General features: G+C 47.6%; 44 non-coding genes across 44 annotated transcripts; all 44 read left to right on the forward strand.

Moving 5' to 3' along the window:
* The first annotated feature begins 429 nt into the window (after nucleotides 1-429).
* Nucleotides 430-502, forward strand: Trnak-cuu (transfer RNA lysine (anticodon CUU)). Its single transcript has one exon. It is a non-coding gene; the product is annotated as a tRNA-Lys (tRNA).
* A 321-nt stretch (nucleotides 503-823) lies between these two features.
* Nucleotides 824-895, forward strand: Trnat-agu (transfer RNA threonine (anticodon AGU)). The gene has a single exon. It is a non-coding gene; the product is annotated as a tRNA-Thr (tRNA).
* Nucleotides 896-1,449: 554 nt separating this feature from the next.
* Nucleotides 1,450-1,522, forward strand: Trnar-ucg (transfer RNA arginine (anticodon UCG)). The gene has a single exon. It is a non-coding gene; the product is annotated as a tRNA-Arg (tRNA).
* A 440-nt stretch (nucleotides 1,523-1,962) lies between these two features.
* Trnak-cuu (transfer RNA lysine (anticodon CUU)) lies at nucleotides 1,963-2,035 on the forward strand. Its single transcript has one exon. It is a non-coding gene; the product is annotated as a tRNA-Lys (tRNA).
* A 321-nt stretch (nucleotides 2,036-2,356) lies between these two features.
* On the forward strand, nucleotides 2,357-2,428 carry Trnat-agu (transfer RNA threonine (anticodon AGU)). Its single transcript has one exon. It is a non-coding gene; the product is annotated as a tRNA-Thr (tRNA).
* Nucleotides 2,429-2,993: 565 nt separating this feature from the next.
* On the forward strand, nucleotides 2,994-3,066 carry Trnar-ucg (transfer RNA arginine (anticodon UCG)). Its single transcript has one exon. It is a non-coding gene; the product is annotated as a tRNA-Arg (tRNA).
* Nucleotides 3,067-3,505: 439 nt separating this feature from the next.
* Trnak-cuu (transfer RNA lysine (anticodon CUU)) lies at nucleotides 3,506-3,578 on the forward strand. The gene has a single exon. It is a non-coding gene; the product is annotated as a tRNA-Lys (tRNA).
* Nucleotides 3,579-3,898: 320 nt separating this feature from the next.
* Nucleotides 3,899-3,970, forward strand: Trnat-agu (transfer RNA threonine (anticodon AGU)). Its single transcript has one exon. It is a non-coding gene; the product is annotated as a tRNA-Thr (tRNA).
* Nucleotides 3,971-4,524: 554 nt separating this feature from the next.
* On the forward strand, nucleotides 4,525-4,597 carry Trnar-ucg (transfer RNA arginine (anticodon UCG)). The gene has a single exon. It is a non-coding gene; the product is annotated as a tRNA-Arg (tRNA).
* Nucleotides 4,598-5,036: 439 nt separating this feature from the next.
* Trnak-cuu (transfer RNA lysine (anticodon CUU)) lies at nucleotides 5,037-5,109 on the forward strand. Its single transcript has one exon. It is a non-coding gene; the product is annotated as a tRNA-Lys (tRNA).
* A 321-nt stretch (nucleotides 5,110-5,430) lies between these two features.
* Nucleotides 5,431-5,502, forward strand: Trnat-agu (transfer RNA threonine (anticodon AGU)). Its single transcript has one exon. It is a non-coding gene; the product is annotated as a tRNA-Thr (tRNA).
* A 554-nt stretch (nucleotides 5,503-6,056) lies between these two features.
* Nucleotides 6,057-6,129, forward strand: Trnar-ucg (transfer RNA arginine (anticodon UCG)). The gene has a single exon. It is a non-coding gene; the product is annotated as a tRNA-Arg (tRNA).
* A 440-nt stretch (nucleotides 6,130-6,569) lies between these two features.
* Trnak-cuu (transfer RNA lysine (anticodon CUU)) lies at nucleotides 6,570-6,642 on the forward strand. The gene has a single exon. It is a non-coding gene; the product is annotated as a tRNA-Lys (tRNA).
* Nucleotides 6,643-6,963: 321 nt separating this feature from the next.
* Nucleotides 6,964-7,035, forward strand: Trnat-agu (transfer RNA threonine (anticodon AGU)). Its single transcript has one exon. It is a non-coding gene; the product is annotated as a tRNA-Thr (tRNA).
* Nucleotides 7,036-7,562: 527 nt separating this feature from the next.
* Nucleotides 7,563-7,635, forward strand: Trnar-ucg (transfer RNA arginine (anticodon UCG)). Its single transcript has one exon. It is a non-coding gene; the product is annotated as a tRNA-Arg (tRNA).
* Nucleotides 7,636-8,075: 440 nt separating this feature from the next.
* On the forward strand, nucleotides 8,076-8,148 carry Trnak-cuu (transfer RNA lysine (anticodon CUU)). Its single transcript has one exon. It is a non-coding gene; the product is annotated as a tRNA-Lys (tRNA).
* A 321-nt stretch (nucleotides 8,149-8,469) lies between these two features.
* Trnat-agu (transfer RNA threonine (anticodon AGU)) lies at nucleotides 8,470-8,541 on the forward strand. Its single transcript has one exon. It is a non-coding gene; the product is annotated as a tRNA-Thr (tRNA).
* A 554-nt stretch (nucleotides 8,542-9,095) lies between these two features.
* Nucleotides 9,096-9,168, forward strand: Trnar-ucg (transfer RNA arginine (anticodon UCG)). The gene has a single exon. It is a non-coding gene; the product is annotated as a tRNA-Arg (tRNA).
* Nucleotides 9,169-9,608: 440 nt separating this feature from the next.
* On the forward strand, nucleotides 9,609-9,681 carry Trnak-cuu (transfer RNA lysine (anticodon CUU)). Its single transcript has one exon. It is a non-coding gene; the product is annotated as a tRNA-Lys (tRNA).
* A 321-nt stretch (nucleotides 9,682-10,002) lies between these two features.
* Trnat-agu (transfer RNA threonine (anticodon AGU)) lies at nucleotides 10,003-10,074 on the forward strand. Its single transcript has one exon. It is a non-coding gene; the product is annotated as a tRNA-Thr (tRNA).
* Nucleotides 10,075-10,639: 565 nt separating this feature from the next.
* Trnar-ucg (transfer RNA arginine (anticodon UCG)) lies at nucleotides 10,640-10,712 on the forward strand. Its single transcript has one exon. It is a non-coding gene; the product is annotated as a tRNA-Arg (tRNA).
* Nucleotides 10,713-11,151: 439 nt separating this feature from the next.
* Nucleotides 11,152-11,224, forward strand: Trnak-cuu (transfer RNA lysine (anticodon CUU)). The gene has a single exon. It is a non-coding gene; the product is annotated as a tRNA-Lys (tRNA).
* A 320-nt stretch (nucleotides 11,225-11,544) lies between these two features.
* On the forward strand, nucleotides 11,545-11,616 carry Trnat-agu (transfer RNA threonine (anticodon AGU)). Its single transcript has one exon. It is a non-coding gene; the product is annotated as a tRNA-Thr (tRNA).
* A 554-nt stretch (nucleotides 11,617-12,170) lies between these two features.
* Trnar-ucg (transfer RNA arginine (anticodon UCG)) lies at nucleotides 12,171-12,243 on the forward strand. Its single transcript has one exon. It is a non-coding gene; the product is annotated as a tRNA-Arg (tRNA).
* Nucleotides 12,244-12,682: 439 nt separating this feature from the next.
* Trnak-cuu (transfer RNA lysine (anticodon CUU)) lies at nucleotides 12,683-12,755 on the forward strand. The gene has a single exon. It is a non-coding gene; the product is annotated as a tRNA-Lys (tRNA).
* A 321-nt stretch (nucleotides 12,756-13,076) lies between these two features.
* On the forward strand, nucleotides 13,077-13,148 carry Trnat-agu (transfer RNA threonine (anticodon AGU)). Its single transcript has one exon. It is a non-coding gene; the product is annotated as a tRNA-Thr (tRNA).
* A 554-nt stretch (nucleotides 13,149-13,702) lies between these two features.
* Nucleotides 13,703-13,775, forward strand: Trnar-ucg (transfer RNA arginine (anticodon UCG)). Its single transcript has one exon. It is a non-coding gene; the product is annotated as a tRNA-Arg (tRNA).
* Nucleotides 13,776-14,215: 440 nt separating this feature from the next.
* Nucleotides 14,216-14,288, forward strand: Trnak-cuu (transfer RNA lysine (anticodon CUU)). The gene has a single exon. It is a non-coding gene; the product is annotated as a tRNA-Lys (tRNA).
* A 321-nt stretch (nucleotides 14,289-14,609) lies between these two features.
* Nucleotides 14,610-14,681, forward strand: Trnat-agu (transfer RNA threonine (anticodon AGU)). Its single transcript has one exon. It is a non-coding gene; the product is annotated as a tRNA-Thr (tRNA).
* Nucleotides 14,682-15,208: 527 nt separating this feature from the next.
* On the forward strand, nucleotides 15,209-15,281 carry Trnar-ucg (transfer RNA arginine (anticodon UCG)). The gene has a single exon. It is a non-coding gene; the product is annotated as a tRNA-Arg (tRNA).
* Nucleotides 15,282-15,721: 440 nt separating this feature from the next.
* On the forward strand, nucleotides 15,722-15,794 carry Trnak-cuu (transfer RNA lysine (anticodon CUU)). The gene has a single exon. It is a non-coding gene; the product is annotated as a tRNA-Lys (tRNA).
* A 321-nt stretch (nucleotides 15,795-16,115) lies between these two features.
* Trnat-agu (transfer RNA threonine (anticodon AGU)) lies at nucleotides 16,116-16,187 on the forward strand. The gene has a single exon. It is a non-coding gene; the product is annotated as a tRNA-Thr (tRNA).
* Nucleotides 16,188-16,741: 554 nt separating this feature from the next.
* Nucleotides 16,742-16,814, forward strand: Trnar-ucg (transfer RNA arginine (anticodon UCG)). Its single transcript has one exon. It is a non-coding gene; the product is annotated as a tRNA-Arg (tRNA).
* Nucleotides 16,815-17,254: 440 nt separating this feature from the next.
* Nucleotides 17,255-17,327, forward strand: Trnak-cuu (transfer RNA lysine (anticodon CUU)). The gene has a single exon. It is a non-coding gene; the product is annotated as a tRNA-Lys (tRNA).
* A 321-nt stretch (nucleotides 17,328-17,648) lies between these two features.
* Trnat-agu (transfer RNA threonine (anticodon AGU)) lies at nucleotides 17,649-17,720 on the forward strand. Its single transcript has one exon. It is a non-coding gene; the product is annotated as a tRNA-Thr (tRNA).
* A 565-nt stretch (nucleotides 17,721-18,285) lies between these two features.
* On the forward strand, nucleotides 18,286-18,358 carry Trnar-ucg (transfer RNA arginine (anticodon UCG)). Its single transcript has one exon. It is a non-coding gene; the product is annotated as a tRNA-Arg (tRNA).
* A 439-nt stretch (nucleotides 18,359-18,797) lies between these two features.
* Nucleotides 18,798-18,870, forward strand: Trnak-cuu (transfer RNA lysine (anticodon CUU)). The gene has a single exon. It is a non-coding gene; the product is annotated as a tRNA-Lys (tRNA).
* Nucleotides 18,871-19,190: 320 nt separating this feature from the next.
* Trnat-agu (transfer RNA threonine (anticodon AGU)) lies at nucleotides 19,191-19,262 on the forward strand. Its single transcript has one exon. It is a non-coding gene; the product is annotated as a tRNA-Thr (tRNA).
* A 554-nt stretch (nucleotides 19,263-19,816) lies between these two features.
* Nucleotides 19,817-19,889, forward strand: Trnar-ucg (transfer RNA arginine (anticodon UCG)). Its single transcript has one exon. It is a non-coding gene; the product is annotated as a tRNA-Arg (tRNA).
* A 439-nt stretch (nucleotides 19,890-20,328) lies between these two features.
* Nucleotides 20,329-20,401, forward strand: Trnak-cuu (transfer RNA lysine (anticodon CUU)). The gene has a single exon. It is a non-coding gene; the product is annotated as a tRNA-Lys (tRNA).
* A 320-nt stretch (nucleotides 20,402-20,721) lies between these two features.
* On the forward strand, nucleotides 20,722-20,793 carry Trnat-agu (transfer RNA threonine (anticodon AGU)). Its single transcript has one exon. It is a non-coding gene; the product is annotated as a tRNA-Thr (tRNA).
* Nucleotides 20,794-21,347: 554 nt separating this feature from the next.
* Nucleotides 21,348-21,420, forward strand: Trnar-ucg (transfer RNA arginine (anticodon UCG)). The gene has a single exon. It is a non-coding gene; the product is annotated as a tRNA-Arg (tRNA).
* A 439-nt stretch (nucleotides 21,421-21,859) lies between these two features.
* On the forward strand, nucleotides 21,860-21,932 carry Trnak-cuu (transfer RNA lysine (anticodon CUU)). Its single transcript has one exon. It is a non-coding gene; the product is annotated as a tRNA-Lys (tRNA).
* A 321-nt stretch (nucleotides 21,933-22,253) lies between these two features.
* On the forward strand, nucleotides 22,254-22,325 carry Trnat-agu (transfer RNA threonine (anticodon AGU)). The gene has a single exon. It is a non-coding gene; the product is annotated as a tRNA-Thr (tRNA).
* Nucleotides 22,326-22,860: the final 535 nt, after the last annotated feature.

Genomic DNA, 22,860 nt, shown 5'->3' on the forward strand with positions numbered 1-22,860 from the left:
TTCTGCAAAAGATGCATGCTGTTTTACTGTGTTGTTTGAGTACTCTAAAACTAGTTGGAAGTTGCTGCTGTCCGCTTCCTGGCTGCAAAACCGGCGTCTACCAGAAGCACAAGCAAGACAAGGGTGATCTGTAGCGAAGTTTTCGGCACAGTGCCGTTCAGGAGAGTTTTTGTTGGAACTACTGCATCTGATTCAGGAGCCAAGGGCTACGCCACAGGCGTCTGCGCACTGTCGAGCATGTGTGTTGAATAATGGTGCTGATAGCCACGTATCATTTCAAGCAGATTTGATGCCTTTCGGAGACAATTTTTCATTGAATAGGATTGTAGCTGATTTGTGGCAGCAGGAAATAAGTTGTAGTCAAAAGAATCTTCAATAGATGGTCGCAGGTCAAATCAGTATTGTATGGCTCGTAACGCGTTGCGTGCAGCCCGGCTAGCTCAGTCGGTAGAGCATGAGACTCTTAATCTCAGGGTCGTGGGTTTGAGCCCCACGCTGGGCGGCGCAAAATTTTGTGTCTACGCGGATCCAACATGCGCCCCTCTCGTGAGCCTTGCGTAATGAACGTAACGGGTTACGACGATGCCTAGCTTCGTATGAATATCAGAGGAACGGTATTTGAAGCTGAAAGTGACTCTGAAATGAAATAAATGTGTTGTTTTGGAATTTTAGTTGTACATCGATATAGTGTGAGATGTGTAGGAAAGCAGCAGCTGTGCTAACTAAATGCAAATAATGGTCGCTCATGCGGTGCGTTTCGAGCTGAAGGGCTCCGATTCACTACTCTGTAAGAACAAAGTACCCGAAAAGGGCGCTAGGAGGCGCCTCCTTAGCTCAGTGGCAGAGCGCTGGTCTAGTAAACCAGAGGTCGTGAGTTCGATCCTCACAGGAGGCAAATGAATTTTGTAACAGCCCCTCCCACCGTGGCCGTTGCGAAAAAAGCGGTCAAGGATAAAAAAAATTATGAATGGGTGCGGTATTTAAGAAATGCTCTCGCAAATGAATAGTGTGAATGGTGCTATTAAAGTGGGCACCAGAATCTGCAGCTTTTGGCAGTCTCCGGAGAATGCCGACGTGAAATACTTAGTTCTTGTGATGTATTTTCTACCCCTGATAAAGACCCTCGCGAATGTCGTCGTCGTCGTCGGCGCCGGCGCCGCCGCCGCCGCTTTGGTAATAGCGACAACTCGCCATTGTATCACATAGGGTGAGGTACCTTCTGCAAGCGACTGAGATGGCACTAAGCGATTGAAGCTGATTTGCCACCTCTTGTTTGATCAGCGTCATAAGGGCTTGAATGTAACTTGCGATGGGACACAGCAAGAAGTAGCGTCGTACTTTTAGTACTGAAATTTGAGATGGAGAACTGCGTCAAAGATGGGAAATTCATTCTGCCAAGTGTACAAATGGCGAAAATGAAGTGTGTGTGGAGAAGTATACTGCACCAGTGACCGTGTGGCCTAATGGATAAGGCGTCGGACTTCGCATCCGAAGATTGCAGGTTCGAATCCTGTCACGGTCGAGTTTTTCCTGTTCTGCAAAAGATGCATGCTGTTTTACTGTGTTGTTTGAGTACTCTAAAACTAGTTGGAAGTTGCTGCTGTCCGCTTCCTGGCTGCAAAACCGGCGTCTACCAGAAGCACAAGCAAGACAAGGGTGATCTGTAGCGAAGTTTTCGGCACAGTGCCGTTCAGGAGAGTTTTTGTTGGAACTACTGCATCTGATTCAGGAGCCAAGGGCTACGCCACAGGCCTCTGCGCACTGTCGAGCATGTGTGTTGAATAATGGTGCTGATAGCCACGTATCATTTCAAGCAGATTTGATGCCTTTCGGAGACAATTTTTCATTGAATAGGATTGTAGCTGATTTGTGGCAGCAGGAAATAAGTTGTAGTCAAAAGAATCTTCAATAGATGGTCGCAGGTCAAATCAGTATTGTATGGCTCGTAACGCGTTGCGTGCAGCCCGGCTAGCTCAGTCGGTAGAGCATGAGACTCTTAATCTCAGGGTCGTGGGTTTGAGCCCCACGCTGGGCGGCGCAAAATTTTGTGTCTACGCGGATCCAACATGCGCCCCTCTCGTGAGCCTTGCGTAATGAACGTAACGGGTTACGACGATGCCTAGCTTCGTATGAATATCAGAGGAACGGTATTTGAAGCTGAAAGTGACTCTGAAATGAAATAAATGTGTTGTTTTGGAATTTTAGTTGTACATCGATATAGTGTGAGATGTGTAGGAAAGCAGCAGCTGTGCTAACTAAATGCAAATAATGGTCGCTCATGCGGTGCGTTTCGAGCTGAAGGGCTCCGATTCACTATTCTGTAAGAACAAAGTACCCGAAAAGGGCGCTAGGAGGCGCCTCCTTAGCTCAGTGGCAGAGCGCTGGTCTAGTAAACCAGAGGTCGTGAGTTCGATCCTCACAGGAGGCAAATGAATTTTGTAACAGCCCCTCCCACCGTGGCCGTTGCGAAAAAAGCGGTCAAGGATAAAAAAATTATGAATGGGTGCGGTATTTAAGAAATGCTCTCGCAAATGAATAGTGTGAATGGTGCTATTAAAGTGTGCACCAGAATCTGCTGCTTTTGGCAGTCTCCGGAGAATGCCGACGTGAAATACTTAGTTCTTGTGATGTATTTTCTACCCCTGATAAAGACCCTCGCGATTGTCGTCGTCGTCGGCGGCGGCGGCGACGGCGCCGCCGCCGCCGCCGACGCTTTGGTAATAGCGACAACTCGCCATTGTATCACATAGGGTGAGGTACCTTCTGCAAGCGACTGAGATGGCACTAAGCGATTGAAGCTGATTTGCCACCTCTTGTTTGATCAGCGTCATAAGGGCTTGAATGTAACTTGCGATGGGACACAGCAAGAAGTAGCGTCGTACTTTTAGTACTGAAATTTGAGATGGAGAACTGCGTCAAAGATGGGAAATTCATTCTGCCAAGTGTACAAATGGCGAAAATGAAGTGTGTGTGGAGAAGTATACTGCACCAGTGACCGTGTGGCCTAATGGATAAGGCGTCGGACTTCGGATCCGAAGATTGCAGGTTCGAATCCTGTCACGGTCGAGTTTTTCCTGTTCTGCAAAAGATGCATGCTGTTTTACTGTGTTGTTTGAGTACTTAAAACTAGTTGGAAGTTGCTGCTGTCCGCTTCCTGGCTGCAAAACCGGCGTCTACCAGAAGCACAAGCAAGACAAGGGTGATCTGTAGCGAAGTTTTCGGCACAGTGCCGTTCAGGAGAGTTTTTGTTGGAACTACTGCATCTGATTCAAGAGCCAAGGGCTACGCCACAGGCGTCTGCGCACTGTCGAGCATGTGTGTTGAATAATGGTGCTGATAGCCACGTATCATTTCAAGCAGATTTGATGCCTTTCGGAGACAATTTTTCATTGAATAGGATTGTAGCTGATTTGTGGCAGCAGGAAATAAGTTGTAGTCAAAAGAATCTTCAATAGATGGTCGCAGGTCAAATCAGTATTGTATGGCTCGTAACGCGTTTCGTGCAGCCCGGCTAGCTCAGTCGGTAGAGCATGAGACTCTTAATCTCAGGGTCGTGGGTTCGAGCCCCACGCTGGGCGGCGCAAAATTTGTGTCTACGCGGATCCAACATGCGCCCCTCTCGTGAGCCTTGCGTAATGAACGTAACGGGTTACGACGATGCCTAGCTTCGTATGAATATCAGAGGAACGGTATTTGAAGCTGAAAGTGACTCTGAAATGAAATAAATGTGTTGTTTTGGAATTTTAGTTGTACATCGATATAGTGTGAGATGTGTAGGAAAGCAGCAGCTGTGCTAACTAAATGCAAACAATGGTCGCTCATGCGGTGCGTTTCGAGCTGAAGGGCTCCGATTCACTATTCTGTAAGAACAAAGTACCCGAAAAGGGCGCTAGGAGGCGCCTCCTTAGCTCAGTGGCAGAGCGCTGGTCTAGTAAACCAGAGGTCGTGAGTTCGATCCTCACAGGAGGCAAATGAATTTTGTAACAGCCCCTCCCACCGTGGCCCTTTCGAAAAAAGCGGTCAAGGATAAAAAAAATTATGAATGGGTGCGGTATTTAAGAAATGCTCTCGCGAATGAATAGTGTGAATGGTGCTATTAAAGTGGGCACCAGAATCTGCAGCTTTTGGCAGTCTCCGGAGAATGCCGACGTGAAATACTTAGTTCTTGTGATGTATTTTCTACCCCTGATAAAGACCCTCGCGATTGTCGTCGTCGTCGTCGGCGGCGCCGCCGCCGCCGCCGCTTTGGTAATAGCGACAACTCGCCATTGTATCACATAGGGTGAGGTACCTTCTGCAAGCGACTGAGATGGCACTAAGCGATTGAAGCTGATTTGCCACCTCTTGTTTGATCAGCGTCATAAGGGCTTGAATGTAACTTGCGATGGGACACAGCAAGAAGTAGCGTCGTACTTTTAGTACTGAAATTTGAGATGGAGAACTGCGTCAAAGATGGGAAATTCATTCTGCCAAGTGTACAAATGGCGAAAATGAAGTGTGTGTGGAGAAGTATACTGCACCAGTGACCGTGTGGCCTAATGGATAAGGCGTCGGACTTCGGATCCGAAGATTGCAGGTTCGAATCCTGTCACGGTCGAGTTTTTCCTGTTCTGCAAAAGATGCATGCTGTTTTACTGTGTTGTTTGAGTACTCTAAAACTAGTTGAATTTGCTGCTGTCCGCTTCCTGGCTGCAAAACCGGCGTCTACCAGAAGCACAAGCAAGACAAGGGTGATCTGTAGCGAAGTTTTCGGCACAGTGCCGTTCAGGAGAGTTTTTGTTGGAACTACTGCATCTGATTCAGGAGCCAAGGGCTACGCCACAGGCCTCTGCGCACTGTCGAGCATGTGTGTTGAATAATGGTGCTGATAGCCACGTATCATTTCAAGCAGATTTGATGCCTTTCGGAGACAATTTTTCATTGAATAGGATTGTAGCTGATTTGTGGCAGCAGGAAATAAGTTGTAGTCAAAAGAATCTTCAATAGATGGTCGCAGGTCAAATCAGTATCGTATGGCTCGTAACGCGTTGCGTGCAGCCCGGCTAGCTCAGTCGGTAGAGCATGAGACTCTTAATCTCAGGGTCGTGGGTTTGAGCCCCACGCTGGGCGGCGCAAAATTTTGTGTCTACGCGGATCCAACATGCGCCTCTCTCTTGAGCCTTGCGTAATGAACGTAACGGGTTACGACGATGCCTAGCTTCGTATGAATATCAGAGGAACGGTATTTGAAGCTGAAAGTGACTCTGAAATGAAATAAATGTGTTGTTTTGGAAATTTTGTTGTACATCGATATAGTGTGAGATGTGTAGGAAAGCAGCAGCTGTGCTAACTAAATGCAAATAAAGGTCGCTCATGCGGTGCGTTTCGAGCTGAAGGGCTCCGATTCACTACTCTGTAAGAAGAAAGTACCCGAAAAGGGCGCTAGGAGGCGCCTCCTTAGCTCAGTGGCAGAGCGCTGGTCTAGTAAACCAGAGGTCGTGAGTTCGAACCTCACAGGAGGCAAATGAATTTTGTAACAGCCCCTCCCACCGTGGCCCTTTCGAAAAAAGCGGTCAAGGATAAAAAAAATTATGAATGGGTGCGGTATTTAAGAAATGCTCTCGCAAATGAATAGTGTGAATGGTGCTATTAAAGTGGGCACCAGAATCTGCAGCTTTTGGCAGTCTCCGGAGAATGCCGACGTGAAATACTTAGTTCTTGTGATGTATTTTCTACCCCTGATAAAGACCCTCGCGAATGTCGTCGTCGTCGTCGGCGCCGGCGCCGCCGCCGCCGCTTTGGTAATAGCGACAACTCGCCATTGTATCACATAGGGTGAGGTACCTTCTGCAAGCGACTGAGATGGCACTAAGCGATTGAAGCTGATTTGCCACCTCTTGTTTGATCAGCGTCATAAGGGCTTGAATGTAACTTGCGATGGGACACAGCAAGAAGTAGCGTCGTACTTTTAGTACTGAAATTTGAGATGGAGAACTGCGTCAAAGATGGGAAATTCATTCTGCCAAGTGTACAAATGGCGAAAATGAAGTGTGTGTGGAGAAGTATACTGCACCAGTGACCGTGTGGCCTAATGGATAAGGCGTCGGACTTCGGATCCGAAGATTGCAGGTTCGAATCCTGTCACGGTCGAGTTTTTCCTGTTCTGCAAAAGATGCATGCTGTTTTACTGTGTTGTTTGAGTACTCTAAAACTAGTTGGAATTTGCTGCTGTCCGCTTCCTGGCTGCAAAACCGGCGTCTACCAGAAGCACAAGCAAGACAAGGGTGATCTGTAGCGAAGTTTTCGGCACAGTGCCGTTCAGGAGAGTTTTTGTTGGAACTACTGCATCTGATTCAGGAGCCAAGGGCTACGCCACAGGCGTCTGCGCACTGTCGAGCATGTGTGTTGAATAATGGTGCTGATAGCCACGTATCATTTCAAGCAGATTTGATGCCTTTCGGAGACAATTTTTCATTGAATAGGATTGTAGCTGATTTGTGGCAGCAGGAAATAAGTTGTAGTCAAAAGAATCTTCAATAGATGGTCGCAGGTCAAATCAGTATTGTATGGCTCGTAACGCGTTGCGTGCAGCCCGGCTAGCTCAGTCGGTAGAGCATGAGACTCTTAATCTCAGGGTCGTGGGTTTGAGCCCCACGCTGGGCGGCGCAAAATTTTGTGTCTACGCGGATCCAACATGCGCCCCTCTCGTGAGCCTTGCGTAATGAACGTAACGGGTTACGACGATGCCTAGCTTCGTATGAATATCAGAGGAACGGTATTTGAAGCTGAAAGTGACTCTGAAATGAAATAAATGTGTTGTTTTGGAATTTTAGTTGTACATCGATATAGTGTGAGATGTGTAGGAAAGCAGCAGCTGTGCTAACTAAATGCAAATAATGGTCGCTCATGCGGTGCGTTTCGAGCTGAAGGGCTCCGATTCACTACTCTGTAAGAACAAAGTACCCGAAAAGGGCGCTAGGAGGCGCCTCCTTAGCTCAGTGGCAGAGCGCTGGTCTAGTAAACCAGAGGTCGTGAGTTCGATCCTCACAGGAGGCAAATGAATTTTGTAACAGCCCCTCCCACCGTGGCCCTTTCGAAAAAAGCGGTCAAGGATAAAAAAAATTATGAATGGGTGCGGTATTTAAGAAATGCTCTCGCAAATGAATAGTGTGAATGGTGCTATTAAAGTGGGCACCAGAATCTGCAGCTTTTGGCAGTCTCCGGAGAATGCCGACGTGAAATACTTAGTTCTTGTGATGTATTTTCTACCCCTGATAAAGACCCTCGCGAATGTCGTCGTCGCTTTGGTAATAGCGACAACTCGCCATTGTATCACATAGGGTGAGGTACCTTCTGCAAGCGACTGAGATGGCACTAAGCGTTTGAAGCTGATTTGCCACCTCTTGTTTGATCAGCGTCATAAGGGCTTGAATGTAACTTGCGATGGGACACAGCAAGAAGTAGCGTCGTACTTTTAGTACTGAAATTTGAGATGGAGAACTGCGTCAAAGATGGGAAATTCATTCTGCCAAGTGTACAAATGGCGAAAATGAAGTGTGTGTGGAGAAGTATACTGCACCAGTGACCGTGTGGCCTAATGGATAAGGCGTCGGACTTCGCATCCGAAGATTGCAGGTTCGAATCCTGTCACGGTCGAGTTTTTCCTGTTCTGCAAAAGATGCATGCTGTTTTACTGTGTTGTTTGAGTACTCTAAAACTAGTTGGAAGTTGCTGCTGTCCGCTTCCTGGCTGCAAAACCGGCGTCTACCAGAAGCACAAGCAAGACAAGGGTGATCTGTAGCGAAGTTTTCGGCACAGTGCCGTTCAGGAGAGTTTTTGTTGGAACTACTGCATCTGATTCAGGAGCCAAGGGCTACGCCACAGGCGTCTGCGCACTGTCGAGCATGTGTGTTGAATAATGGTGCTGATAGCCACGTATCATTTCAAGCAGATTTGATGCCTTTCGGAGACAATTTTTCATTGAGTAGGATTGTAGCTGATTTGTGGCAGCAGGAAATAAGTTGTAGTCAAAAGAATCTTCAATAGATGGTCGCAGGTCAAATCAGTATTGTATGGCTCGTAACGCGTTGCGTGCAGCCCGGCTAGCTCAGTCGGTAGAGCATGAGACTCTTAATCTCAGGGTCGTGGGTTTGAGCCCCACGCTGGGCGGCGCAAAATTTTGTGTCTACGCGGATCCAACATGCGCCCCTCTCGTGAGCCTTGCGTAATGAACGTAACGGGTTACGACGATGCCTAGCTTCGTATGAATATCAGAGGAACGGTATTTGAAGCTGAAAGTGACTCTGAAATGAAATAAATGTGTTGTTTTGGAATTTTAGTTGTACATCGATATAGTGTGAGATGTGTAGGAAAGCAGCAGCTGTGCTAACTAAATGCAAATAATGGTCGCTCATGCGGTGCGTTTCGAGCTGAAGGGCTCCGATTCACTACTCTGTAAGAACAAAGTACCCGAAAAGGGCGCTAGGAGGCGCCTCCTTAGCTCAGTGGCAGAGCGCTGGTCTAGTAAACCAGAGGTCGTGAGTTCGATCCTCACAGGAGGCAAATGAATTTTGTAACAGCCCCTCCCACCGTGGCCGTTGCGAAAAAAGCGGTCAAGGATAAAAAAAATTATGAATGGGTGCGGTATTTAAGAAATGCTCTCGCAAATGAATAGTGTGAATGGTGCTATTAAAGTGGGCACCAGAATCTGCAGCTTTTGGCAGTCTCCGGAGAATGCCGACGTGAAATACTTAGTTCTTGTGATGTATTTTCTACCCCTGATAAAGACCCTCGCGAATGTCGTCGTCGTCGTCGGCGCCGGCGCCGCCGCCGCCGCTTTGGTAATAGCGACAACTCGCCATTGTATCACATAGGGTGAGGTACCTTCTGCAAGCGACTGAGATGGCACTAAGCGACTGAAGCTGATTTGCCACCTCTTGTTTGATCAGCGTCATAAGGGCTTGAATGTAACTTGCGATGGGACACAGCAAGAAGTAGCGTCGTACTTTTAGTACTGAAATTTGAGATGGAGAACTGCGTCAAAGATGGGAAATTCATTCTGCCAAGTGTACAAATGGCGAAAATGAAGTGTGTGTGGAGAAGTATACTGCACCAGTGACCGTGTGGCCTAATGGATAAGGCGTCGGACTTCGCATCCGAAGATTGCAGGTTCGAATCCTGTCACGGTCGAGTTTTTCCTGTTCTGCAAAAGATGCATGCTGTTTTACTGTGTTGTTTGAGTACTCTAAAACTAGTTGGAAGTTGCTGCTGTCCGCTTCCTGGCTGCAAAACCGGCGTCTACCAGAAGCACAAGCAAGACAAGGGTGATCTGTAGCGAAGTTTTCGGCACAGTGCCGTTCAGGAGAGTTTTTGTTGGAACTACTGCATCTGATTCAGGAGCCAAGGGCTACGCCACAGGCCTCTGCGCACTGTCGAGCATGTGTGTTGAATAATGGTGCTGATAGCCACGCATCATTTCAAGCAGATTTGATGCCTTTCGGAGACAATTTTTCATTGAATAGGATTGTAGCTGATTTGTGGCAGCAGGAAATAAGTTGTAGTCAAAAGAATCTTCAATAGATGGTCGCAGGTCAAATCAGTATTGTATGGCTCGTAACGCGTTGCGTGCAGCCCGGCTAGCTCAGTCGGTAGAGCATGAGACTCTTAATCTCAGGGTCGTGGGTTTGAGCCCCACGCTGGGCGGCGCAAAATTTTGTGTCTACGCGGATCCAACATGCGCCCCTCTCGTGAGCCTTGCGTAATGAACGTAACGGGTTACGACGATGCCTAGCTTCGTATGAATATCAGAGGAACGGTATTTGAAGCTGAAAGTGACTCTGAAATGAAATAAATGTGTTGTTTTGGAATTTTAGTTGTACATCGATATAGTGTGAGATGTGTAGGAAAGCAGCAGCTGTGCTAACTAAATGCAAATAATGGTCGCTCATGCGGTGCGTTTCGAGCTGAAGGGCTCCGATTCACTATTCTGTAAGAACAAAGTACCCGAAAAGGGCGCTAGGAGGCGCCTCCTTAGCTCAGTGGCAGAGCGCTGGTCTAGTAAACCAGAGGTCGTGAGTTCGATCCTCACAGGAGGCAAATGAATTTTGTAACAGCCCCTCCCACCGTGGCCGTTGCGAAAAAAGCGGTCAAGGATAAAAAAATTATGAATGGGTGCGGTATTTAAGAAATGCTCTCGCAAATGAATAGTGTGAATGGTGCTATTAAAGTGTGCACCAGAATCTGCTGCTTTTGGCAGTCTCCGGAGAATGCCGACGTGAAATACTTAGTTCTTGTGATGTATTTTCTACCCCTGATAAAGACCCTCGCGATTGTCGTCGTCGTCGGCGGCGGCGGCGACGGCGCCGCCGCCGCCGCCGACGCTTTGGTAATAGCGACAACTCGCCATTGTATCACATAGGGTGAGGTACCTTCTGCAAGCGACTGAGATGGCACTAAGCGATTGAAGCTGATTTGCCACCTCTTGTTTGATCAGCGTCATAAGGGCTTGAATGTAACTTGCGATGGGACACAGCAAGAAGTAGCGTCGTACTTTTAGTACTGAAATTTGAGATGGAGAACTGCGTCAAAGATGGGAAATTCATTCTGCCAAGTGTACAAATGGCGAAAATGAAGTGTGTGTGGAGAAGTATACTGCACCAGTGACCGTGTGGCCTAATGGATAAGGCGTCGGACTTCGGATCCGAAGATTGCAGGTTCGAATCCTGTCACGGTCGAGTTTTTCCTGTTCTGCAAAAGATGCATGCTGTTTTACTGTGTTGTTTGAGTACTTAAAACTAGTTGGAAGTTGCTGCTGTCCGCTTCCTGGCTGCAAAACCGGCGTCTACCAGAAGCACAAGCAAGACAAGGGTGATCTGTAGCGAAGTTTTCGGCACAGTGCCGTTCAGGAGAGTTTTTGTTGGAACTACTGCATCTGATTCAAGAGCCAAGGGCTACGCCACAGGCGTCTGCGCACTGTCGAGCATGTGTGTTGAATAATGGTGCTGATAGCCACGTATCATTTCAAGCAGATTTGATGCCTTTCGGAGACAATTTTTCATTGAATAGGATTGTAGCTGATTTGTGGCAGCAGGAAATAAGTTGTAGTCAAAAGAATCTTCAATAGATGGTCGCAGGTCAAATCAGTATTGTATGGCTCGTAACGCGTTTCGTGCAGCCCGGCTAGCTCAGTCGGTAGAGCATGAGACTCTTAATCTCAGGGTCGTGGGTTCGAGCCCCACGCTGGGCGGCGCAAAATTTGTGTCTACGCGGATCCAACATGCGCCCCTCTCGTGAGCCTTGCGTAATGAACGTAACGGGTTACGACGATGCCTAGCTTCGTATGAATATCAGAGGAACGGTATTTGAAGCTGAAAGTGACTCTGAAATGAAATAAATGTGTTGTTTTGGAATTTTAGTTGTACATCGATATAGTGTGAGATGTGTAGGAAAGCAGCAGCTGTGCTAACTAAATGCAAACAATGGTCGCTCATGCGGTGCGTTTCGAGCTGAAGGGCTCCGATTCACTATTCTGTAAGAACAAAGTACCCGAAAAGGGCGCTAGGAGGCGCCTCCTTAGCTCAGTGGCAGAGCGCTGGTCTAGTAAACCAGAGGTCGTGAGTTCGATCCTCACAGGAGGCAAATGAATTTTGTAACAGCCCCTCCCACCGTGGCCCTTTCGAAAAAAGCGGTCAAGGATAAAAAAAATTATGAATGGGTGCGGTATTTAAGAAATGCTCTCGCGAATGAATAGTGTGAATGGTGCTATTAAAGTGGGCACCAGAATCTGCAGCTTTTGGCAGTCTCCGGAGAATGCCGACGTGAAATACTTAGTTCTTGTGATGTATTTTCTACCCCTGATAAAGACCCTCGCGATTGTCGTCGTCGTCGTCGGCGGCGCCGCCGCCGCCGCCGCTTTGGTAATAGCGACAACTCGCCATTGTATCACATAGGGTGAGGTACCTTCTGCAAGCGACTGAGATGGCACTAAGCGATTGAAGCTGATTTGCCACCTCTTGTTTGATCAGCGTCATAAGGGCTTGAATGTAACTTGCGATGGGACACAGCAAGAAGTAGCGTCGTACTTTTAGTACTGAAATTTGAGATGGAGAACTGCGTCAAAGATGGGAAATTCATTCTGCCAAGTGTACAAATGGCGAAAATGAAGTGTGTGTGGAGAAGTATACTGCACCAGTGACCGTGTGGCCTAATGGATAAGGCGTCGGACTTCGGATCCGAAGATTGCAGGTTCGAATCCTGTCACGGTCGAGTTTTTCCTGTTCTGCAAAAGATGCATGCTGTTTTACTGTGTTGTTTGAGTACTCTAAAACTAGTTGAATTTGCTGCTGTCCGCTTCCTGGCTGCAAAACCGGCGTCTACCAGAAGCACAAGCAAGACAAGGGTGATCTGTAGCGAAGTTTTCGGCACAGTGCCGTTCAGGAGAGTTTTTGTTGGAACTACTGCATCTGATTCAGGAGCCAAGGGCTACGCCACAGGCCTCTGCGCACTGTCGAGCATGTGTGTTGAATAATGGTGCTGATAGCCACGTATCATTTCAAGCAGATTTGATGCCTTTCGGAGACAATTTTTCATTGAATAGGATTGTAGCTGATTTGTGGCAGCAGGAAATAAGTTGTAGTCAAAAGAATCTTCAATAGATGGTCGCAGGTCAAATCAGTATCGTATGGCTCGTAACGCGTTGCGTGCAGCCCGGCTAGCTCAGTCGGTAGAGCATGAGACTCTTAATCTCAGGGTCGTGGGTTTGAGCCCCACGCTGGGCGGCGCAAAATTTTGTGTCTACGCGGATCCAACATGCGCCTCTCTCTTGAGCCTTGCGTAATGAACGTAACGGGTTACGACGATGCCTAGCTTCGTATGAATATCAGAGGAACGGTATTTGAAGCTGAAAGTGACTCTGAAATGAAATAAATGTGTTGTTTTGGAAATTTTGTTGTACATCGATATAGTGTGAGATGTGTAGGAAAGCAGCAGCTGTGCTAACTAAATGCAAATAAAGGTCGCTCATGCGGTGCGTTTCGAGCTGAAGGGCTCCGATTCACTACTCTGTAAGAAGAAAGTACCCGAAAAGGGCGCTAGGAGGCGCCTCCTTAGCTCAGTGGCAGAGCGCTGGTCTAGTAAACCAGAGGTCGTGAGTTCGAACCTCACAGGAGGCAAATGAATTTTGTAACAGCCCCTCCCACCGTGGCCCTTTCGAAAAAAGCGGTCAAGGATAAAAAAAATTATGAATGGGTGCGGTATTTAAGAAATGCTCTCGCAAATGAATAGTGTGAATGGTGCTATTAAAGTGGGCACCAGAATCTGCAGCTTTTGGCAGTCTCCGGAGAATGCCGACGTGAAATACTTAGTTCTTGTGATGTATTTTCTACCCCTGATAAAGACCCTCGCGAATGTCGTCGTCGTCGTCGGCGCCGGCGCCGCCGCCGCCGCTTTGGTAATAGCGACAACTCGCCATTGTATCACATAGGGTGAGGTACCTTCTGCAAGCGACTGAGATGGCACTAAGCGATTGAAGCTGATTTGCCACCTCTTGTTTGATCAGCGTCATAAGGGCTTGAATGTAACTTGCGATGGGACACAGCAAGAAGTAGCGTCGTACTTTTAGTACTGAAATTTGAGATGGAGAACTGCGTCAAAGATGGGAAATTCATTCTGCCAAGTGTACAAATGGCGAAAATGAAGTGTGTGTGGAGAAGTATACTGCACCAGTGACCGTGTGGCCTAATGGATAAGGCGTCGGACTTCGGATCCGAAGATTGCAGGTTCGAATCCTGTCACGGTCGAGTTTTTCCTGTTCTGCAAAAGATGCATGCTGTTTTACTGTGTTGTTTGAGTACTCTAAAACTAGTTGGAATTTGCTGCTGTCCGCTTCCTGGCTGCAAAACCGGCGTCTACCAGAAGCACAAGCAAGACAAGGGTGATCTGTAGCGAAGTTTTCGGCACAGTGCCGTTCAGGAGAGTTTTTGTTGGAACTACTGCATCTGATTCAGGAGCCAAGGGCTACGCCACAGGCGTCTGCGCACTGTCGAGCATGTGTGTTGAATAATGGTGCTGATAGCCACGTATCATTTCAAGCAGATTTGATGCCTTTCGGAGACAATTTTTCATTGAATAGGATTGTAGCTGATTTGTGGCAGCAGGAAATAAGTTGTAGTCAAAAGAATCTTCAATAGATGGTCGCAGGTCAAATCAGTATTGTATGGCTCGTAACGCGTTGCGTGCAGCCCGGCTAGCTCAGTCGGTAGAGCATGAGACTCTTAATCTCAGGGTCGTGGGTTTGAGCCCCACGCTGGGCGGCGCAAAATTTTGTGTCTACGCGGATCCAACATGCGCGCCTCTCGTGAGCCTTGCGTAATGAACGTAACGGGTTACGACGATGCCTAGCTTCGTATGAATATCAGAGGAACGGTATTTGAAGCTGAAAGTGACTCTGAAATGAAATAAATGTGTTGTTTTGGAATTTTAGTTGTACATCGATATAGTGTGAGATGTGTAGGAAAGCAGCAGCTGTGCTAACTAAATGCAAATAATGGTCGCTCATGCGGTGCGTTTCGAGCTGAAGGGCTCCGATTCACTACTCTGTAAGAACAAAGTACCCGAAAAGGGCGCTAGGAGGCGCCTCCTTAGCTCAGTGGCAGAGCGCTGGTCTAGTAAACCAGAGGTCGTGAGTTCGATCCTCACAGGAGGCAAATGAATTTTGTAACAGCCCCTCCCACCGTGGCCCTTTCGAAAAAAGCGGTCAAGGATAAAAAAAATTATGAATGGGTGCGGTATTTAAGAAATGCTCTCGCAAATGAATAGTGTGAATGGTGCTATTAAAGTGGGCACCAGAATCTGCAGCTTTTGGCAGTCTCCGGAGAATGCCGACGTGAAATACTTAGTTCTTGTGATGTATTTTCTACCCCTGATAAAGACCCTCGCGAATGTCGTCGTCGCTTTGGTAATAGCGACAACTCGCCATTGTATCACATAGGGTGAGGTACCTTCTGCAAGCGACTGAGATGGCACTAAGCGTTTGAAGCTGATTTGCCACCTCTTGTTTGATCAGCGTCATAAGGGCTTGAATGTAACTTGCGATGGGACACAGCAAGAAGTAGCGTCGTACTTTTAGTACTGAAATTTGAGATGGAGAACTGCGTCAAAGATGGGAAATTCATTCTGCCAAGTGTACAAATGGCGAAAATGAAGTGTGTGTGGAGAAGTATACTGCACCAGTGACCGTGTGGCCTAATGGATAAGGCGTCGGACTTCGCATCCGAAGATTGCAGGTTCGAATCCTGTCACGGTCGAGTTTTTCCTGTTCTGCAAAAGATGCATGCTGTTTTACTGTGTTGTTTGAGTACTCTAAAACTAGTTGGAAGTTGCTGCTGTCCGCTTCCTGGCTGCAAAACCGGCGTCTACCAGAAGCACAAGCAAGACAAGGGTGATCTGTAGCGAAGTTTTCGGCACAGTGCCGTTCAGGAGAGTTTTTGTTGGAACTACTGCATCTGATTCAGGAGCCAAGGGCTACGCCACAGGCGTCTGCGCACTGTCGAGCATGTGTGTTGAATAATGGTGCTGATAGCCACGTATCATTTCAAGCAGATTTGATGCCTTTCGGAGACAATTTTTCATTGAGTAGGATTGTAGCTGATTTGTGGCAGCAGGAAATAAGTTGTAGTCAAAAGAATCTTCAATAGATGGTCGCAGGTCAAATCAGTATTGTATGGCTCGTAACGCGTTGCGTGCAGCCCGGCTAGCTCAGTCGGTAGAGCATGAGACTCTTAATCTCAGGGTCGTGGGTTTGAGCCCCACGCTGGGCGGCGCAAAATTTTGTGTCTACGCGGATCCAACATGCGCCCCTCTCGTGAGCCTTGCGTAATGAACGTAACGGGTTACGACGATGCCTAGCTTCGTATGAATATCAGAGGAACGGTATTTGAAGCTGAAAGTGACTCTGAAATGAAATAAATGTGTTGTTTTGGAATTTTAGTTGTACATCGATATAGTGTGAGATGTGTAGGAAAGCAGCAGCTGTGCTAACTAAATGCAAATAATGGTCGCTCATGCGGTGCGTTTCGAGCTGAAGGGCTCCGATTCACTACTCTGTAAGAACAAAGTACCCGAAAAGGGCGCTAGGAGGCGCCTCCTTAGCTCAGTGGCAGAGCGCTGGTCTAGTAAACCAGAGGTCGTGAGTTCGATCCTCACAGGAGGCAAATGAATTTTGTAACAGCCCCTCCCACCGTGGCCGTTGCGAAAAAAGCGGTCAAGGATAAAAAAAATTATGAATGGGTGCGGTATTTAAGAAATGCTCTCGCAAATGAATAGTGTGAATGGTGCTATTAAAGTGGGCACCAGAATCTGCAGCTTTTGGCAGTCTCCGGAGAATGCCGACGTGAAATACTTAGTTCTTGTGATGTATTTTCTACCCCTGATAAAGACCCTCGCGAATGTCGTCGTCGTCGTCGGCGCCGGCGCCGCCGCCGCCGCTTTGGTAATAGCGACAACTCGCCATTGTATCACATAGGGTGAGGTACCTTCTGCAAGCGACTGAGATGGCACTAAGCGACTGAAGCTGATTTGCCACCTCTTGTTTGATCAGCGTCATAAGGGCTTGAATGTAACTTGCGATGGGACACAGCAAGAAGTAGCGTCGTACTTTTAGTACTGAAATTTGAGATGGAGAACTGCGTCAAAGATGGGAAATTCATTCTGCCAAGTGTACAAATGGCGAAAATGAAGTGTGTGTGGAGAAGTATACTGCACCAGTGACCGTGTGGCCTAATGGATAAGGCGTCGGACTTCGCATCCGAAGATTGCAGGTTCGAATCCTGTCACGGTCGAGTTTTTCCTGTTCTGCAAAAGATGCATGCTGTTTTACTGTGTTGTTTGAGTACTCTAAAACTAGTTGGAAGTTGCTGCTGTCCGCTTCCTGGCTGCAAAACCGGCGTCTACCAGAAGCACAAGCAAGACAAGGGTGATCTGTAGCGAAGTTTTCGGCACAGTGCCGTTCAGGAGAGTTTTTGTTGGAACTACTGCATCTGATTCAGGAGCCAAGGGCTACGCCACAGGCCTCTGCGCACTGTCGAGCATGTGTGTTGAATAATGGTGCTGATAGCCACGCATCATTTCAAGCAGATTTGATGCCTTTCGGAGACAATTTTTCATTGAATAGGATTGTAGCTGATTTGTGGCAGCAGGAAATAAGTTGTAGTCAAAAGAATCTTCAATAGATGGTCGCAGGTCAAATCAGTATTGTATGGCTCGTAACGCGTTGCGTGCAGCCCGGCTAGCTCAGTCGGTAGAGCATGAGACTCTTAATCTCAGGGTCGTGGGTTTGAGCCCCACGCTGGGCGGCGCAAAATTTTGTGTCTACGCGGATCCAACATGCGCCCCTCTCGTGAGCCTTGCGTAATGAACGTAACGGGTTACGACGATGCCTAGCTTCGTATGAATATCAGAGGAACGGTATTTGAAGCTGAAAGTGACTCTGAAATGAAATAAATGTGTTGTTTTGGAATTTTAGTTGTACATCGATATAGTGTGAGATGTGTAGGAAAGCAGCAGCTGTGCTAACTAAATGCAAATAATGGTCGCTCATGCGGTGCGTTTCGAGCTGAAGGGCTCCGATTCACTATTCTGTAAGAACAAAGTACCCGAAAAGGGCGCTAGGAGGCGCCTCCTTAGCTCAGTGGCAGAGCGCTGGTCTAGTAAACCAGAGGTCGTGAGTTCGATCCTCACAGGAGGCAAATGAATTTTGTAACAGCCCCTCCCACCGTGGCCGTTGCGAAAAAAGCGGTCAAGGATAAAAAAATTATGAATGGGTGCGGTATTTAAGAAATGCTCTCGCAAATGAATAGTGTGAATGGTGCTATTAAAGTGTGCACCAGAATCTGCTGCTTTTGGCAGTCTCCGGAGAATGCCGACGTGAAATACTTAGTTCTTGTGATGTATTTTCTACCCCTGATAAAGACCCTCGCGATTGTCGTCGTCGTCGGCGGCGGCGGCGACGGCGCCGCCGCCGCCGCCGACGCTTTGGTAATAGCGACAACTCGCCATTGTATCACATAGGGTGAGGTACCTTCTGCAAGCGACTGAGATGGCACTAAGCGATTGAAGCTGATTTGCCACCTCTTGTTTGATCAGCGTCATAAGGGCTTGAATGTAACTTGCGATGGGACACAGCAAGAAGTAGCGTCGTACTTTTAGTACTGAAATTTGAGATGGAGAACTGCGTCAAAGATGGGAAATTCATTCTGCCAAGTGTACAAATGGCGAAAATGAAGTGTGTGTGGAGAAGTATACTGCACCAGTGACCGTGTGGCCTAATGGATAAGGCGTCGGACTTCGGATCCGAAGATTGCAGGTTCGAATCCTGTCACGGTCGAGTTTTTCCTGTTCTGCAAAAGATGCATGCTGTTTTACTGTGTTGTTTGAGTACTTAAAACTAGTTGGAAGTTGCTGCTGTCCGCTTCCTGGCTGCAAAACCGGCGTCTACCAGAAGCACAAGCAAGACAAGGGTGATCTGTAGCGAAGTTTTCGGCACAGTGCCGTTCAGGAGAGTTTTTGTTGGAACTACTGCATCTGATTCAAGAGCCAAGGGCTACGCCACAGGCGTCTGCGCACTGTCGAGCATGTGTGTTGAATAATGGTGCTGATAGCCACGTATCATTTCAAGCAGATTTGATGCCTTTCGGAGACAATTTTTCATTGAATAGGATTGTAGCTGATTTGTGGCAGCAGGAAATAAGTTGTAGTCAAAAGAATCTTCAATAGATGGTCGCAGGTCAAATCAGTATTGTATGGCTCGTAACGCGTTTCGTGCAGCCCGGCTAGCTCAGTCGGTAGAGCATGAGACTCTTAATCTCAGGGTCGTGGGTTCGAGCCCCACGCTGGGCGGCGCAAAATTTGTGTCTACGCGGATCCAACATGCGCCCCTCTCGTGAGCCTTGCGTAATGAACGTAACGGGTTACGACGATGCCTAGCTTCGTATGAATATCAGAGGAACGGTATTTGAAGCTGAAAGTGACTCTGAAATGAAATAAATGTGTTGTTTTGGAATTTTAGTTGTACATCGATATAGTGTGAGATGTGTAGGAAAGCAGCAGCTGTGCTAACTAAATGCAAACAATGGTCGCTCATGCGGTGCGTTTCGAGCTGAAGGGCTCCGATTCACTATTCTGTAAGAACAAAGTACCCGAAAAGGGCGCTAGGAGGCGCCTCCTTAGCTCAGTGGCAGAGCGCTGGTCTAGTAAACCAGAGGTCGTGAGTTCGATCCTCACAGGAGGCAAATGAATTTTGTAACAGCCCCTCCCACCGTGGCCCTTTCGAAAAAAGCGGTCAAGGATAAAAAAAATTATGAATGGGTGCGGTATTTAAGAAATGCTCTCGCGAATGAATAGTGTGAATGGTGCTATTAAAGTGGGCACCAGAATCTGCAGCTTTTGGCAGTCTCCGGAGAATGCCGACGTGAAATACTTAGTTCTTGTGATGTATTTTCTACCCCTGATAAAGACCCTCGCGATTGTCGTCGTCGTCGTCGGCGGCGCCGCCGCCGCCGCCGCTTTGGTAATAGCGACAACTCGCCATTGTATCACATAGGGTGAGGTACCTTCTGCAAGCGACTGAGATGGCACTAAGCGATTGAAGCTGATTTGCCACCTCTTGTTTGATCAGCGTCATAAGGGCTTGAATGTAACTTGCGATGGGACACAGCAAGAAGTAGCGTCGTACTTTTAGTACTGAAATTTGAGATGGAGAACTGCGTCAAAGATGGGAAATTCATTCTGCCAAGTGTACAAATGGCGAAAATGAAGTGTGTGTGGAGAAGTATACTGCACCAGTGACCGTGTGGCCTAATGGATAAGGCGTCGGACTTCGGATCCGAAGATTGCAGGTTCGAATCCTGTCACGGTCGAGTTTTTCCTGTTCTGCAAAAGATGCATGCTGTTTTACTGTGTTGTTTGAGTACTTAAAACTAGTTGGAAGTTGCTGCTGTCCGCTTCCTGGCTGCAAAACCGGCGTCTACCAGAAGCACAAGCAAGACAAGGGTGATCTGTAGCGAAGTTTTCGGCACAGTGCCGTTCAGGAGAGTTTTTGTTGGAACTACTGCATCTGATTCAAGAGCCAAGGGCTACGCCACAGGCGTCTGCGCACTGTCGAGCATGTGTGTTGAATAATGGTGCTGATAGCCACGTATCATTTCAAGCAGATTTGATGCCTTTCGGAGACAATTTTTCATTGAATAGGATTGTAGCTGATTTGTGGCAGCAGGAAATAAGTTGTAGTCAAAAGAATCTTCAATAGATGGTCGCAGGTCAAATCAGTATTGTATGGCTCGTAACGCGTTTCGTGCAGCCCGGCTAGCTCAGTCGGTAGAGCATGAGACTCTTAATCTCAGGGTCGTGGGTTCGAGCCCCACGCTGGGCGGCGCAAAATTTGTGTCTACGCGGATCCAACATGCGCCCCTCTCGTGAGCCTTGCGTAATGAACGTAACGGGTTACGACGATGCCTAGCTTCGTATGAATATCAGAGGAACGGTATTTGAAGCTGAAAGTGACTCTGAAATGAAATAAATGTGTTGTTTTGGAATTTTAGTTGTACATCGATATAGTGTGAGATGTGTAGGAAAGCAGCAGCTGTGCTAACTAAATGCAAACAATGGTCGCTCATGCGGTGCGTTTCGAGCTGAAGGGCTCCGATTCACTATTCTGTAAGAACAAAGTACCCGAAAAGGGCGCTAGGAGGCGCCTCCTTAGCTCAGTGGCAGAGCGCTGGTCTAGTAAACCAGAGGTCGTGAGTTCGATCCTCACAGGAGGCAAATGAATTTTGTAACAGCCCCTCCCACCGTGGCCCTTTCGAAAAAAGCGGTCAAGGATAAAAAAAATTATGAATGGGTGCGGTATTTAAGAAATGCTCTCGCGAATGAATAGTGTGAATGGTGCTATTAAAGTGGGCACCAGAATCTGCAGCTTTTGGCAGTCTCCGGAGAATGCCGACGTGAAATACTTAGTTCTTGTGATGTATTTTCTACCCCTGATAAAGACCCTCGCGATTGTCGTCGTCGTCGTCGGCGGCGCCGCCGCCGCCGCCGCTTTGGTAATAGCGACAACTCGCCATTGTATCACATAGGGTGAGGTACCTTCTGCAAGCGACTGAGATGGCACTAAGCGATTGAAGCTGATTTGCCACCTCTTGTTTGATCAGCGTCATAAGGGCTTGAATGTAACTTGCGATGGGACACAGCAAGAAGTAGCGTCGTACTTTTAGTACTGAAATTTGAGATGGAGAACTGCGTCAAAGATGGGAAATTCATTCTGCCAAGTGTACAAATGGCGAAAATGAAGTGTGTGTGGAGAAGTATACTGCACCAGTGACCGTGTGGCCTAATGGATAAGGCGTCGGACTTCGGATCCGAAGATTGCAGGTTCGAATCCTGTCACGGTCGAGTTTTTCCTGTTCTGCAAAAGATGCATGCTGTTTTACTGTGTTGTTTGAGTACTCTAAAACTAGTTGAATTTGCTGCTGTCCGCTTCCTGGCTGCAAAACCGGCGTCTACCAGAAGCACAAGCAAGACAAGGGTGATCTGTAGCGAAGTTTTCGGCACAGTGCCGTTCAGGAGAGTTTTTGTTGGAACTACTGCATCTGATTCAGGAGCCAAGGGCTACGCCACAGGCCTCTGCGCACTGTCGAGCATGTGTGTTGAATAATGGTGCTGATAGCCACGTATCATTTCAAGCAGATTTGATGCCTTTCGGAGACAATTTTTCATTGAATAGGATTGTAGCTGATTTGTGGCAGCAGGAAATAAGTTGTAGTCAAAAGAATCTTCAATAGATGGTCGCAGGTCAAATCAGTATTGTATGGCTCGTAACGCGTTGCGTGCAGCCCGGCTAGCTCAGTCGGTAGAGCATGAGACTCTTAATCTCAGGGTCGTGGGTTTGAGCCCCACGCTGGGCGGCGCAAAATTTTGTGTCTACGCGGATCCAACATGCGCCCCTCTCGTGAGCCTTGCGTAATGAACGTAACGGGTTACGACGATGCCTAGCTTCGTATGAATATCAGAGGAACGGTATTTGAAGCTGAAAGTGACTCTGAAATGAAATAAATGTGTTGTTTTGGAATTTTAGTTGTACATCGATATAGTGTGAGATGTGTAGGAAAGCAGCAGCTGTGCTAACTAAATGCAAATAATGGTCGCTCATGCGGTGCGTTTCGAGCTGAAGGGCTCCGATTCACTATTCTGTAAGAACAAAGTACCCGAAAAGGGCGCTAGGAGGCGCCTCCTTAGCTCAGTGGCAGAGCGCTGGTCTAGTAAACCAGAGGTCGTGAGTTCGAACCTCACAGGAGGCAAATGAATTTTGTAACAGCCCCTCCCACCGTGGCCCTTTCGAAAAAAGCGGTCAAGGAAAAAAAAAATTATGAATGGGTGCGGTATTTAAGAAATGCTCTCGCAAATGAATAGTGTGAATGGTGCTATTAAAGTGGGCACCAGAATCTGCTGCTTTTGGCAGTCTCCGGAGAATGCCGACGTGAAATACTTAGTTCTTGTGATGTATTTTCTACCCCTGATAAAGACCCTCGCGATTGTCGTCGTCGTCGTCGGCGGCGCCGCCGCCGCCGCCGCTTTGGTAATAGCGACAACTCGCCATTGTATCACATAGGGTGAGGTACCTTCTGCAAGCGACTGAGATGGCACTAAGCGATTGAAGCTGATTTGCCACCTCTTGTTTGATCAGCGTCATAAGGGCTTGAATGTAACTTGCGATGGGACACAGCAAGAAGTAGCGTCGTACTTTTAGTACTGAAATTTGAGATGGAGAACTGCGTCAAAGATGGGAAATTCATTCTGCCAAGTGTACAAATGGCGAAAATGAAGTGTGTGTGG

This window comes from Schistocerca cancellata, unplaced genomic scaffold (assembly GCF_023864275.1).
Source record: "Schistocerca cancellata isolate TAMUIC-IGC-003103 unplaced genomic scaffold, iqSchCanc2.1 HiC_scaffold_316, whole genome shotgun sequence".
Lineage (NCBI taxonomy): Eukaryota > Metazoa > Arthropoda > Insecta > Orthoptera > Acrididae > Schistocerca > Schistocerca cancellata.